Here is a 14,978-nt window from a genome sequence, read left to right as displayed (position 1 = left end):
AAAGGTTGAGTGTCGGGTTTCCTCTGCTTGCTGCTGTCTTCTCTTCAAGTTTTTCAGCTGTATCAGCTTAACAACTGTATCTGTTGTTATATTTTAGGGTAAATTCAAAAGCCTTCCTACTACACACTTTTATGTCTATCATTGAATATGTAATTATTCATGTCTACATGCAGCCATAAACTCATAATGTTTGTCTTCCTTAGACATACTCTGGGACTATATGTTTACTAGCATGCTGGGGTCACGGGGCCAGCTGTCCTAGTATTAGTAAAATATATTAAATTACAGACTGAAGTATTATTATTATATTTCTATAGTCTCAAGTCTCTCAAGAGACTGAAGGTGTTGAACCTTAATGACAACAACTTCAGTGCAGGACTCCCTCCAGTCGTTGGTGAAATAGGAACACTGAAGAGTCTCTCACTCAGGATGTGTCAGCTGAGAGACCTCCCACAGAGGTAGTGTACAAATATTGTATACCTCTATTAGTCTGGTGGATGAGCTATTATACAGATATATACAGATTATACACTGAAAGTGTAGGACCTGTGTATGAGTCATGGCCCTTTTATGATGTTGTCTATAGTTGTTATCATCCTGTATGTGATTATTCTTTTCATAACCAAAGTTGCGTTACAAAATACAGTGAAACATGGATAACTCAAACTTCAAGGGACCGAGCAAAAGTGTTCGAGTTATTAGAGCGTTCAAGTTTTCAGGACAGTCATAAGTGCACGTATTTATCAGTAGATACGTATACATATACAAACTATATATCAATCAAAAGCATAGAATGCTTGTTGCAAGTTAAAAGGTCTCTCGTGTGAAGTTTTAAATATTTTTAATCAGAAAGTATAGATATTTTTCTATCACTTGAGATTTGTTTGTTGTTTTAGGTGTTGTGACTGCCAGGACGTTCTCAGATTAAAATTGGCAAAACTTGTTCACGGTTAAAACGCTCAGAAAAAATACATACGTATTTTTTTACCGAGCGTTTTAACCAAGATCAATTTTGCAGTAAGTCAGTTATTACAAAACTGCTTTACTATTAAAAACCCATTATCAATTTTGCCGATATTACTTTAAATTTATCCAAATTTTACCTCGCTTTTCTTGCTTTCGGAGGGCTTATCGCTAAGCGGACGTTTGGTAAAATTTGATTTTTGCAAACCTTTAGAAAAGTTGTTAATGAAAATATTTGCCGATGTTGTTAATAACGAGGCCTAAGAACTACTAAAAGTCGATGTTTATCTCTATGGCTTGGAATAAAGTGATATTCTAAAGCGATAGTAACAACCGTCTCGGTAGCCGTTTGGCAAAAAACTGTTCGATTTATCTGAGTTTCACTGTATCTCTAAAATTTAAGAAGACTCACTTGGTTAAATTATTTAAAACTGTTTAAATATTGAAAATTTCAAGGCAACTCTTGTTGATTGATTTGGAACTTTTAGGGAATTTCACACACATGATGTGAATAATCTATGTGAATTCTTAGAAGAGAATTCTGCTAGCATGTAGAATCTGGAATCTCAAGTCCTGTCTACCTTTGGAGCTTCTAAGGATTTTATTTGTATGATATGTTTAATATATGAATAATTTCATTGGTTTATTATAAATATTGCCGACAAACATCAGCATTTAGGCTCATCATATCTATACCAGTGATTTTCAACCTGTTTTGAACTGCAGCACATGTTTCACATTTACAAAGTTCTGAGTCACACTACCAAGCAAAATGACACAGAATGACACTCTAACACTGTAATACATATACAGTGAAACTCGGATAACTCGCCCTTGGTTAGCTCGAACACATGGTTAACTCGAACGGATTTGTTTGGTCCGTTCCCACGCAATGATAAATTGCTTTAGATAACTCGACCTCAACTTCGTTAACTCGAACAGCATTTTGCCCAACGGCTACCGTGACGGTGGTAATCGTCTTTAAATATCACTTTATTCCAAGCCATAGCAACTTTTAGTAGTTCTTAGGCGTCGTTATTACCACTATCGGCAAAATATTTTCGTTAACGACTTTTTTAAAGGTTTTCAAAAAATCAAATTCTGCCAAACATCTGCTTGAGGATAGCCTTCTAAAAGCAAGGAGAAGCGAGGTAACCTTCAGATAAACTTAAAGAAAAATCGGCAAAATTGTTTTTTGTTAAAACGCTTAAAAGAAAAATATGTCTTTTTTACTGAGCATTTCAACTGCGATCGAATTTGGCCTATTTTAATCTGAAAACGTTCTGGCAGTCACATCACCTAAAACAAACAAACAAATCTCAAGTAATAGGAAAATATTTATACTTTCTGATAAAAATTGTTAAAACATTACATGAGAGGTCCCTTAACATGCAACAAGCAATCAATGCTTTTGATTTATATATAGTTTGTTTATGAACAGATGAATACATGCATTTGTGACGGTGTTCTCATAACTTGAACACTCTGATAACTCGAACACTTTCTCTCGGTCATGTGAAGGTCGAGTTAGTCGAGTTTCATTGTATATATATATGTGTGTATTTTCCTCGTACCTTACAATGGAACCGGTAGAAAACCGTATAAGAAAAATAATTAATATGATCGCTGTAGTTAAGTTTTTAATGTCTTTTTAAACTCACTTAGTGGGAAACATGGACCCGAATGAAAACATGGATATCCTTGTAGGAATGGTAGAAAGACACACACAAAGCCCTTGCTCAACAGTTCTCAATCTCTCTGTTTTTAGTTTTTATTACTGTAAAACTTGAGAAGCTCAACTCAAACAGATATGTGGTTGTAAACAGAAGCAATGTCAAAATGACTTTGTTGGCAAGAATGGGGAAACTCCTTGGCAACAGATTACCGAAAACTATCTAAAAGAAAATCCGCAAATTTTAGCTTTAAAGATGTACTTGCAAAAACATTTATTAGTTGACGATTAGAAAGTACAGGTATTATTCTATTATTTGTGATTGTTTTTGATGTTTGAGGTGATCTGACTGCTAAGATGTTTTAAGATTAAAATTGACAAAACTTTATCACTGTTAAAACACTCAGAAGAAAAAGATGTACCCAGATTAGCCCAGAATTATGTACATAGCCGTGAGACTGCCTGTCTCTCACTCATTTTCATATCAGCTATTGCTATCAAAGTCGAGTACTACGAGACTCTATTGGCATATATTTTAATTTGTATTTGTTCATAGTTGTTTGAATAAGATTATAAGTCCAGCTACATATATATTGCTATAGGTGTCTCAGATGTCTCAAATAAGGTAATTAATATATGTCCCATTAGTCTCCTCTAAATACTGTGTAAACATATGAGTATCAGACTAGGATTCTGTCAGTCTACAGTTATTAGGTTGTCTAGTTAACGTAGTCTATCCTTTGTATCAGTGAAGTTCTCAGTTGCTACCTACACAGGAAACTAGTCTATATATAAATCTCAAAGTCTGTGTGTCGTGTGTATGTCCAGCTATAGCATTATAATTGAGGAATAAAAAATCCGCATCGCAGAGGATTTCATTTTGGAACCTGCTGGTTGGCAGACTAGTAAAAGTGTTTGGGGTCATTAGAGCAACAGAAGAGCAGATTTTGACTATTGTGCTTCAAATTTTAACTCAATCTCCACGGATATGCTCCGAAGATCCTCTGTTCAACGAACGGCGCGTGTATAATCTATATGCGGACATCCGCGATTGCAGTTCGTTTAAAATAAGAAATGAGAATGTGAATTTTTGTTCATTCATCATTTTTCTACTGTGTATCTACTGCAGCATTCAGTTGATTTTCATGATTATCGTCACTATTAACAGACCGTAAGTTCACACAGCCATAATTTTAAAAAGAATAACATGACCGTGCTGCTCTTGCTGTAAGAAAAGAAAACGATAACTTTTGATTTGATTTTTCTATCGATCTATGATTATTTTTTATGATTAGTATAATAATCATAATGCAATTATACAAAATAATAATATAACTGCGTATAAAATAAATGATGTAACTAATATAATTTGTAGAAAATTCCAAATGATAATCGAGATTGATGTAATTGATTCCATTTATTAGCTAAAAGTTAGTTGAAAAAATGATTGGGTTAGTTCATTGCTATTAGTTAAAAAAATCTGAACAACGCTAAAGATGAGTCTGAATAGGGAAGCTAAGTAGGAGAACAACAAAACTGAGCTGAACTAGCAAGATAGCGGGATGTTGCGAAATAATAGATGCGTGTAATTATTTTATGCTAAAACTAATCTGCATGTCAGAGGGACTGGTTCGGAATTCTCAGAGCAATGATTGTTAGGCCCAATTTGATTGTTCTATACCTCCAGGGATTAAACCAATTAAAACGCCGTGATTGTTATAGGAGAGCGCATTTGTTGGCTTAATTGACCAATGACACACAAGTCGATTTCATACGTCATATATTGATGATTACCAAAACACTTATGTTTTTCGGTAGACCTGTGTTTGGCTGGCTATATCTCAGCTTCTGGTTGGTCAATCTCATTGATTCTTTTTTAGAACATCAGTCAACACCTCAAGATAAATAATAAAGCATAATAATATTATGCTTTCTCTATTCTTTAACTAGCATTGCTGACAGTAAAGTGATTATTAAGTCATCTGCAAACACTGTAATTACATATACTTTAGTAAGTGTAAGCTTACATTTACTGACTTACCAGGTAAGTTACTCAAATTCCTTGTGCAATTATTTTATTACCCGTGCAACACCTGGCATTCAGCTAGTTACTAGATAATAACTAGCAAATATAATAACTAAAATTAAAATAATAACTAGCATCTTTGAAAATAATATGTTCGAATATAAGGTGAGACCAACTGCATCCCTAAAGAGTTATGTATAGTCAACCTTATCTAGTCATTATTAGTATCATTTTCTAAAGTATTTTCTACTGGTTACTTTTGATTAGTTGATAAAGCACAGTAGCTGCTCTTATAACGTAAATTCCAAATAACGATAAGAATTTATGTCAAGTTTTTGCTTCATACTACGTAAAAAATTTTCATATAACATAAAGTGTCAAATCAGATGAGTTCTCTAATTTCGGTTTTAATGTTAATCTATTTCCGACTTTCAAAAGGAAAAGCGACATGGGTATCTACTATATATGTATATAATTACAACTACTACCATCATTCTTACTATATACAACTTTCATGAGATTTTAGCTTGTCGTGATAGATCGTCAAATGTGTCGACAAAACAGACAATATGTACCTGCGCAATTGTTCATATAATTGTTCAGTTGTTCTCCTAAATGCGATCAATCAGTGCAGGTGTTACAACATCGGTCCACCAATCTGAATATCTCGAATTAGAGTATTGTCGAGAGTTATCTTTTATTTTAACCTTGACCCCTAGATGCAGATAGACGAGGAACAGGTAGTACCGTTTTTGTAGTAAAAATATTTGGTTGTCTCACTCTATAATTGTAGACTTATAAAATATTTATTATTAGTTTTGAAAATATATATCCAAAATATAACGTCAATTTTTCGTAAATCAATTTACCCACCAAATCAATTCTGTAAATAAACTTGTTTAGCAAAAGGGTTAATAAAGTCCTTCCTGCACCTGGTTGGTGATTTGTTGTGTTGGCTCATCTGTTTTTACAAGTAGCTCCTAATCTTTAGTCTATTGGAATTGAGTTGAGCTATGCAAAGGTACCTGTCAGTAGCAGCAAGTACCTGCCACTACTTCTTCGTAGTGTGCATCAGAACTTTGTAAACGTGAAAAATGAGGTACGGCTCAGAAAGGTTGAAAATCACTGGTATAGATATAATAAGACAATCGATGAGCCTGATCTGATTACACTTCATAAATCCATCTATCAGACAAGTTATTGGCAGAAGTGGCAGCGGGGCTAAGATGTATTTAATAGTTTCTGCAAGTCATTTTTCACTCATGATTATGTGACTGATATTTTGCATGATAATTTTTAATACTGTGTTTTGCATTATCTTTAACCTTATTATTTTAAAATATAATCTTTATAAGCCAAAAGGTTTCATCTCAGGACAAAGTCTTTATTAAAAACATCCATCCAAGTCAGGCCACTCACATAGTTTCAGCTCATATAATCAAAAAGTCTCTCTACAGCAGGGAACTCACCCTCAGTATGACTCGTATCTCGATATTCCTCTTCATCTTTGATCCTAAGATATGTAGCTCTCACTATGTTGTATACGCAGGTTGGTAGTGGTCACCACTCTGCTCTTGTAAGTCTTTCTGAGTATGTCCAAAATACCAATGATCTGTAGGTGCATGACATCCTCTGTATTTACATACCATGTTGTACATCTCATTATCTTCAGTCTTTGCGATGGTTACAGTCCGAGGTATTATCTTTTAAGATCTTTTGATAACTTTTTGATAAATTTTTAATCTAGTTGCATATTGCTAGAGTATCTGGATATTCCTCCTCATATTTGGTCCTAAGATATGTAACTCTCACTATATTGTATACACAGGTTGGTAGTGGTCACCACTCTGCTCTTGTAAGTCATTCTGGGTATGTCCAAAATACCAATGATCTGTAGGTACATGACATTCTTTGTCTTTACATACCATGCTGTACATCTCATTATCTTCAGTCATTCCGATGGTTACAGACTCGTACATCTGAATACTTGGATGCTAACAAAATATTACACTTTTAGGATCTATTGATAACCTATTGAATGTCGCTTAGAATTTGTAACATCTAGTGAAAACATTTGCAACACAAATCCATATACAGTGAAACTCGGATAACTCAAACTTCAAGGGACCGAGCAAAAGTGTTCGAATTATCAGAGTGTTCAAGTTATCAGAGCACTGTCACAAGTCCATGTATTTACTTATTTATTAGTAGATACATGAACATATACAAACTATAATATAAATCAAAAGCACAAATGGCTTGTTTCAAATTAAATGCTTCTAATGTAAAGTTTAAAACGTTTTTATCAAAACGTATAGAGATTTTTCTATCACTTGAGATTGGTTTGTTGTTTGAGGTGATGTTATTGCAGGACGTTTTTTAGATTGACATTGGCAAAACTTGATCGTTGCTGAAATGCTCAAAAGAAAAGACATTTTTTTCTTTTGAGCGTTTTACCCACGATCAATTTTGCCGATTTTTCTTGAAGTTTATGCAAAGATTAACTTACTTTACCTGGCATTCGTTAAGAGCAACACTCCGAGGCAGTTCAATTAAAAGTTTTACGAGCTTTTACGGTACATTGTATATCACTAACGTTTTTTGAATGGATACTTATTGAATGTACACACGTATTCTGTGTTTAGGTCAAATGATGAATAGTTTTTTTTAGCTAAGACAACGTATACGTTTAATTACCACAATTTTTAAAACGTTTTAAACATTCAACATTCCGACGTTGATTCAACACGGAATCCACGTCGGAAAACTATTCATCACGGGCTAGCCGGGTCACGCACTCAAGGATTTTCGCCACGCAAATACAAAACAAAAACAACATGCTGTTTTTGTTTTGTATGTGCGTGGAAAAAATCCTTGCGCCTGTGACCGGGCTAGCCCGTGCTATTCATCGTATAACAGTATAAATCAAATTTCACCAAACCTTTAGAACAGTCGTTGACAAAAATATTTTGCCGATGGAGGTAGTAACGACGCTTATGAATTACGAAAAGTTGAGGTTTACCTCTATGGCTTGGAATAAAGTGATTTTCTAAAGCGATAGCAACAGTTTCGGTAGCCGTTGGAAAAAAACAGTTCGAATTAACAGTGTTGAGTTCGAGTTATATAAAGCCATTTATCATTGCGTGGGAACAGACCAAGCAAATCCAGTCGAGTTAACCATGTGTTCGCTATATCCGAGGGCGAGTTATCCATGTTTCACTGTAGTTACAAAACTTACTATGGTAGTGTAGGCAGTTATAATGGGCCACTCTCAGTGGACCTGGTTTTACAAGTTATAAGGTCTTTAATCTCCCCACTTCTGCAGCACACTTGAGACCTATTTGAGGAACAGAATGTCGCTATCATGGTTTGTGCATCATACATTCATCTCTCTCTATCCCCATACATGGTAGTTTCCACACTGACACCACAGCTCCACAGATGGAGAAACATAAACATCCTGTATTAATAAAACAAGTGTGATATAAGCATACTGTATTTTACAAGGGACCTACTTTGATGAAGGCTCACTTATAGAAAACTAAATCTACTGATTCTTAGTTTTTATTCTAACATGTATCTATTGTAAGCTTTCAATTTGGGAGTTAGATAGATCGTGAGTGAAAAATTGCAAAATGAACATATGTTTAACAAATGCATAAGTTAGGTCAAGCCAATAATTTGAAGCTTTGATTTTGGAATTCAAAGGTGAGCATTGATCAATGCATTTTCCTCAAGTTTTAAGTGGTAAGAAGTGAGCATGAATTCTAATAATTAATCTAATTTACTAGCTAAAACTACCAGAGAAAATCTAAACTAGTTACATGGCTTATAGTTACAGCTTTCAGCTAGTTAAAGTTGAAATTGATTCTTTAGACTGCAAGTGGAGACCCTTAAAATATTTGATTTATAGTTTTTGCATAATTGTATTTTAATTGCATATTTGTACACATATTTTGATACTGAGTCATTATATTATTCCATTTAGCAGAATGTTTATGTTAATCTTCTTATATCTTCGTATAGCTTCATGAGTTCTCCTAAAACCATTTTTACCGTGATCAAGTTTTGTTGATTTTAATCTTGAAACACTGTGGCAGCCAGATCACCTCAAACATCAACAACACTCACACATGATAGAATAATACTGATACTTTCTGTTATAATTTACTAAAGATTTAGTGCAAGTACATCTTTATATTATGATGTTGTATCAGTTTAATGAGCTGCTCCTTCAAAGTCATGTCCATTTAAGTATCATTTAAGAGGACTCACAGATTTGTAGTTAATAAAAGGAGACTTTTGAATCAATGTTCAATTATCAGAAATGATAAATTACAGTATGGATATCAAAGCATTTTATTGTTGCGTTACAGTAGCAGTTGTTTTAAATGTGCCAACTTTCATATAATCACACAATTCTGTACATGCAATTAATAAGATGACTAAAATGTTGACCAATATGGGGCTTGAACCCATGACATTCAGCTTATTAGACTAACTCTCTAACTAACTGAGTTAATCAGCCACCTTTCAAAGCCTCAGAATAGTTGTACCAATCTGAGAAAAACTATAATGCTTTGGACAGGTCTTGAACTCATGAACTTTAGTTTTTGAAGATAAATTTTTGATCAACTATGCTAATCAACCACCTTGCATAAATGATGAATATTTGGGATCATATTTATTCTCTCTGCTTTATGAGCGGAAACAGATGTACGGACAACATCCAGTAAGAATGTAGATGAAGTTAGAAAAATACAATTTATTGATAATTTCTCACGGCACATCTGAGAATCTCTTACAAAAGACTAGTGTGCTGTAAGAGATTATTTGACACACTGGTTGATAATCACTGTTCTATTCAATAGAACATTTACAGAGTCCATTGCATATTATTGTAAGCAGCGTGCAGAAGATAACTCCAAGTTTAGGAGTGAACATATACCTTGTTTATTGCTCTCATCTAATGATATGCGTTTTCACACCTACCCTGATGAGTACATGTAGGAATCAGTGTTGATTTAGCATAGTCAGACAACTCCTCCCTCTTGAAAATACCTGTCCTATTCAATAGATTGTCATAAAACCTTGATTTCAGAGATAATTCTACATAAATTAATTTCAATGATAACCGAGATGGTTTGAGTCCGTTGACAATGGCTAAGTGCATAGTAGAGAATGCGTCAGCAAAACTATAGCCTGAGATATTTATGAATATTTTTAAGGCTATGATAGACCAATGCTTACTTTGATGACAAGCACATGGCGTATGCTAAAGATTTCGATATAATAATTACCGTGTCTGTCACGTGTTGCTGAAATCAGCATGTACAGTAGAAGATAACTCCAAATTTATGGATACTCGTAGGATTATACAAATACTGATCACTCACCTCATTACATGATACATATTATTAGACAGTCTGTCACAGGTACCTCTAAAGTATGCATAGGGAATTTTAAGGTGCCCTTAATCTCTCCTTCACTCCTCTCACTTCTCAGTCTTTTCAAGTTCAACAACTCAAAGAAAAGTTATCATGTTCTACATGTAACTTAGGCTATGCATTGTGGGTAAATACTCTTTAGCTTGTTCTCTGATCAATTACTTTAAACCATAACTGTCACGAACAACTTTTATTGTATTTACTAGGTAAATCAGACACGCTGATTCCGATTTTGTACTCAAAATAAAGATTAGTCCACTAACCTTCAAAGTCATTTAGGCTTTTTTAAAGCGTTTCAATATCCGTTTCGAAAACAACACGATCGGCATTACAAGCTCCGCCCATAAATATGTGACGAAACCTAGCTTTTTCAGAAACGGAAGTTAGGAAAGTTTAGTCCGATTTAGAATAATAGAGATGGGTGTCTTAAAACCAATTATTATCGAAATCCAGCCTGTAAAATAATTTCAGTTTTTTACGAAAGGGATATAAACTATTTAAAATTGCTCGCAGCTTGTTACATGACGTTTAAATGGGCTGGACGCCGAAATAAATGAGCTCAAAAAGCGCGGTTTTATCACGAGCTAGCGTTGTTATCGCGCTTTTTAAATATGCAATGCTAAATAGCTTATCTACCTTTCAGAAAAGACTGATATTATTTTTAAAGCTGGATTTAGATATTAATATATTTTAAAACACCCATCTCTATTATTCTAAATCGGTCTAAACATCTCTACGTAACTTCTGTTCCTAAAAAGCTAGGTTACGTCAAGTATTTATGGGCGGAGCTTGTTATGCCGATCGTGTTGTTTTCGAGACCGATATTAAAACGCTATAAAAAATCCTTTATTACTCTGAAAGTTAGTGGCCTAATCTTTATTTTGATTACAAAATCGGAATCAGCATGTCTGATTTACCTAGTAAATACGATAAAAGTTGTTCGTGGCAGTTATGGTTTAAGTTGTCAATTATCTGGTCTCTGATTGGGTGGTGGTCAAGAAACCTGCCTTATATCACAAAGAGAACTGGCTTGCATCACTTCACTTTTTCCATCATGGATTTTCCAGATAAACATTTTTCTCACATGACACACTCGGTGGCTTACAGTAATCTGGGGCACCCTGGGAGTTGCATGTCACTACAGTCAAAGACTATTAATATCTATATTTATTACAATTGTAGAATTGTCTCAGTTTTAACATATTATTTTATATTTATAAGAAATTTAACGAGTAATTTATCTTCAGTTAATTATTCTCACATTTAGGAGATTTTAAGATTATAATCTTGGTCATTTGGTCATCCGCTATAGATAACTGAAGTCGTTCTCTCTTGCTGACTTTATTTAAAACAGCCAAGTTTATAAGTTGAACTTATTAACAGACTCCCTGATGTATTGTGTTTGTAATTATCTTATTTATACCCTGATAGGTACATTATGAAGATGTTTATAAAATATGAGTAAAATGGTTCCTTCCCTTCTGTGATGGTGTCTTGTATTATGATTTGTAAACACACACCTCATTACATGATACATATTACTAGACAGTCTGTCACAGGTACCTCTAAAGAATGCATAGGGAGTTTTAAGGTGCCCTTAATCTCTCCTTCCTTCACTCCTCTCATCCCCTCAGTTTTTTCAGGATGTCTTGTATTATGATTTATAAAACAAAGAGTTAAAATACTAAACTTGACTAAAGCTACATGTAGACTATCTGATAGTCTGTTTCTTGACATGCAGTTGAAGACTTAGTAAGGTTGCCATACACTGAATACTTTTATTTATGCTGTAAACTCCAGCTAATAAAATGAGTTTTATATTAAAACTTGTAAGTAAATATTTTATCATTGTTTAAAATTAGAATATCAATAGTTGTTAGTAATAGCAGAGATCTGATGATGGTTGTTCAACACTCTCAGTATGACAGCAGAATTGATGTTGGAATAACTTGCTTGTTTTTATGGTTCCATATTAAATATATCTTATTATAAAACCTGCTCTCTAATGTTCTCTTGAGTCAGGCATTTGATATTTAATATATTATATGGTTTCACATTAAATACTTTTTTATATTAAATATTTTATATTAAATTTTTTTTTCAGTTACATTATATGCACTCTGAAGATTGCCTAAGTCATGTGTAAAACTACCAGCAATGTTTTATTTTTAGTTAAATTTATTTGGAAATTATAATATTATTAGTTTAACTAGCATGACCAATATGCAGCATTATAATTGATTGTGTCTACCTTGACCTTAACAACTATATGTCTATGATATTCTCTGTTGCAGGCTGGACTGTGAGACTCAACTGAGTTATTTTAATCTATCATTCAACGACCTGGTAGAACTACCTTCAGTCGTCTACCTTATGACTAATCTGAATGAGTTACATCTCTCCTACAATGAGGAGTTAATAAGTATTAACAACGAAATCTGTAAGCTCGAGCAACTTACAACGCTAAATTGTGATGCTTGTTTCTCTCTCCAGTCTCCCCCGTACGCAGTATGTGAACTAGGTATCGCTGCTGTAAATAAATACTTTGCTGATCTGTTGGAAGGAAAAGGAGTAGAGCAGCTCAAAGTACCAGTCGCAGTTGTAGGTATGACTGGTGCAGGGAAAAGTAGTCTCATTAGAAGCCTTCAGTCCGGTAAAAGGGAACTTACCTACAGAAAGAAAAATTCACCATTCGATGAGACAACTAAAGTGTTTCAAATGGAAGACCTGAACAACTCTCCTCTCAAGTTTATAGACTATGGTGGCCATGATATCTATCAGATGGCCTACCAGCTAGTCATACGGGAGCGATGCATTCCACTCCTTGTAGTCAACATGGAAGAGTTTAACTCATATCTATCTGCAGGGTCTAGAGAAGGTGCAAGAAGACTCTGTATAGACTGGCTGTCTCATCTCTACTTGGCCAGTCCAAGATTAGATCCACCTGTATTGGTCCTCACACACACTGACAAGCTGGATACCGAGTTGGTGAAAGATTGTAGAGAAAAGTTGCTCTCCATTTCAGAAGCAGCAAGAGAAGAGTTACTCAGAGACTACGAGCGGTGCTGTGGGGAATTTCCTAAAGAATCCAGTCCTATCATCCATCTTACCAACACTGACCAGCCTCTCTTTAACCCTCAGGATATCTTCGAGTTTGGCAATGACCTCGGCGAAGTATCTAACATTAAAGGTTTAAGAGCAAATTTAGAGAAACGGTGTGAGAAGTTAATCATGGAAATTCCGCTACTTTGGGAGCGTGTAGAGAGATTCATAGAACGAGAGGAAGGAACTTACATTCCTTTATTGAAGGTAGAGAACGAATTCTCAAACACTGATTCTAAAACCATTCTGCGATATATGCATAATACTGGGCAGATCTTGTGGTTCGAGGGAACCGAAGGTCTGTCCAGTTACATATTCCACAAGATTCCTGTAATTACTGAGATGATAGCTCTCTTGTTCCACCACACAGCTGAGCAACAATGGGAAAAGAGGGTCGAAGAGTTGGTTCCTTTCACACACCAAGAAGAGTGGGTCAGTAAATGGAAGTACCAAGAGTTCGTAACACAGTTTACTACTAGTGGCATCATAGATGAAGTCTTGCTCGTAGATCTCCTTAAGAACAGCAGTGAGTTACCTGTTGAATTATCCATGCAACTTTTAAAGAGCTTCGCCATCTTGAATGGTCCAATAGAACACAGCTCTAAAAGGCGATCATATATCCTTCCATACTTTACAACTACTTCTGTAGAAAAAACGTATCCTTTGGATGACAATGTACCTCTCCAACTGGACATTGCCCTAAGTGGTCTATCTCCACCCCCTTATGTATATCAACTTATGACTGTTGCAGTCCTGAAACTCTGCTCAAGTCTGCTGTCAAACATAAAGGTGTGGAGCGATGGAGCTGTGGTACACAATGAGGAGTTTACCACAATTCTGAATCATGACTTAACCAACCGAGTGGTCTCATTGAGAGTTGGTACTACAGTGGCACAGCTACCGGCTTCCTGGGAACATTTAATAGAGACAACTAAAGCTATTCTTAACCAGCTCAATGCCGTGTGGAAAGGGAGTCATACTGAAGTTCTTCTCTACTGTTCTCAGTGTCTCATTGGACAAAACCCTGCACCTCATTTCTATGTCGACCCTGAGTGGTTTTATCCTATCGACTGTGACTACAGCATTACCTGTACTAGACTCCCCACTACACGTTCACATCTGTCCAAGGTGGTCTGTCCAAGTTGTGACAAGTTGAGAAATGATAAAAAACCTTCCGTTCCCAAGCCTCTCAGATTTCCTTGTGAGTCACCTTTCTCACTCTTTTCATTGAATTTAGTCTCAGTCAAGGTCTCAGTCAGTTGGCTAAATGCAAGAATTTAAATTTTTTCCTCCAGATATTGAAATCTTTTTGTTAGACAGTATTGATGACAATCCTTATGATGTCCTTCAGTTGCAAATAGGAAATAGATTTAACCGTTCTGGAGACGTCTTTGTAGATTATGAAATGCTTTGGTTAGTTGACACCTTTTATCAATTGGTAATTGTGTTACATCATACCTACAGGTGACCAACTAACTGTTGTTGATGTACAAAGCCTTGAGAACCATTTATCTGAAATAAGAGAGAGTTGTCCTCCCCAAACAGTTGGTAAGCTTCTTCCCTGTGTATGTTCTCATTAAGTCTCAGATTCATATAGTGTTCATATAAGAGTAAATGAAAATGGGAGTAAATATGAGGAAAGAGATCGATACTCTATAATAACATCAGAAACATAGAGTATTAACTCTGTTGTATTCAGGGCATCTGGAGAGCACCTCTGAGGAGGCTGAAAGTGACTTGTCAGATGTGGAGGATCAAGGATATTGTG

Source organism: Watersipora subatra, chromosome 8 (genome assembly GCF_963576615.1).
Source record: "Watersipora subatra chromosome 8, tzWatSuba1.1, whole genome shotgun sequence".
In the NCBI taxonomy this organism is placed as follows: Eukaryota; Metazoa; Bryozoa; class Gymnolaemata; order Cheilostomatida; family Watersiporidae; genus Watersipora; species Watersipora subatra.
This window is presented reverse-complemented; position numbering follows the sequence as displayed.